This window comes from Geospiza fortis, unplaced genomic scaffold, assembly GCF_000277835.1.
Source record: "Geospiza fortis unplaced genomic scaffold, GeoFor_1.0 scaffold81, whole genome shotgun sequence".
NCBI classification, from domain to species: domain Eukaryota; kingdom Metazoa; phylum Chordata; class Aves; order Passeriformes; family Thraupidae; genus Geospiza; species Geospiza fortis.
Window position 1 is genome coordinate 6,347,151 of NW_005054318.1, and position 692 is coordinate 6,347,842.

A 692-nucleotide genomic window follows, 5' to 3' on the forward strand; every position below is an offset into this window, starting at 1 on the left:
TTGCTCAGAAACTCATCCAACCTGACCTTGAATGATTCCAGGGATGGGACACCTACCATCTCACTGGGAAACCTGTGCCAGGGTTTTACTATGTTTAATCCACAGACTCACTTCTTGTGCTGTCACAGAGAGCTATAGGGATCTGGCCACAGGGTCCAAAAGAGGTTTGATGAACCCATGGTGAGAGGTCCATAGATGGATACTAAAATGGCTGGATGGTGTTGCAGGCCTGAATGTGGCAGTTGACCAGGAAGGTGACCATGCTCACATGCTCTCCTTCAATAGCATCTCCTGCTGCTGTCCTCAGACCCTGCCTGTGTGGATCACTGGTCTGACATTCCAGATCCTTTCTAATGTCAGTGTCTGCTCGGTGTGCACACAGGAAGGAGACACAAAGCAAAGCAGAGCCCAGGCTAACTGCTCCTGGGAGACCTCTGCAGTGCCCAGCCCACTCAAAGGCAGATGGCAAAACATCACGCCTGGAGTCAAGAACCAGAATAATGCAGCTGAGCACAGTACTCACACCCAGCTCCTGCAGGAGGGTCAGCTTCAGGGAGGTCAGCGTTTTTATCAGTGTAATAACAGTGCCATCCACAGAGATCAACAATTCCATTTTCAAATACATGTTTCTAAAATAGCTTGTGGATTTTCTCTAAAGCCTGAAAAAGTTCTGTATGCATTCAAGTCAGCAG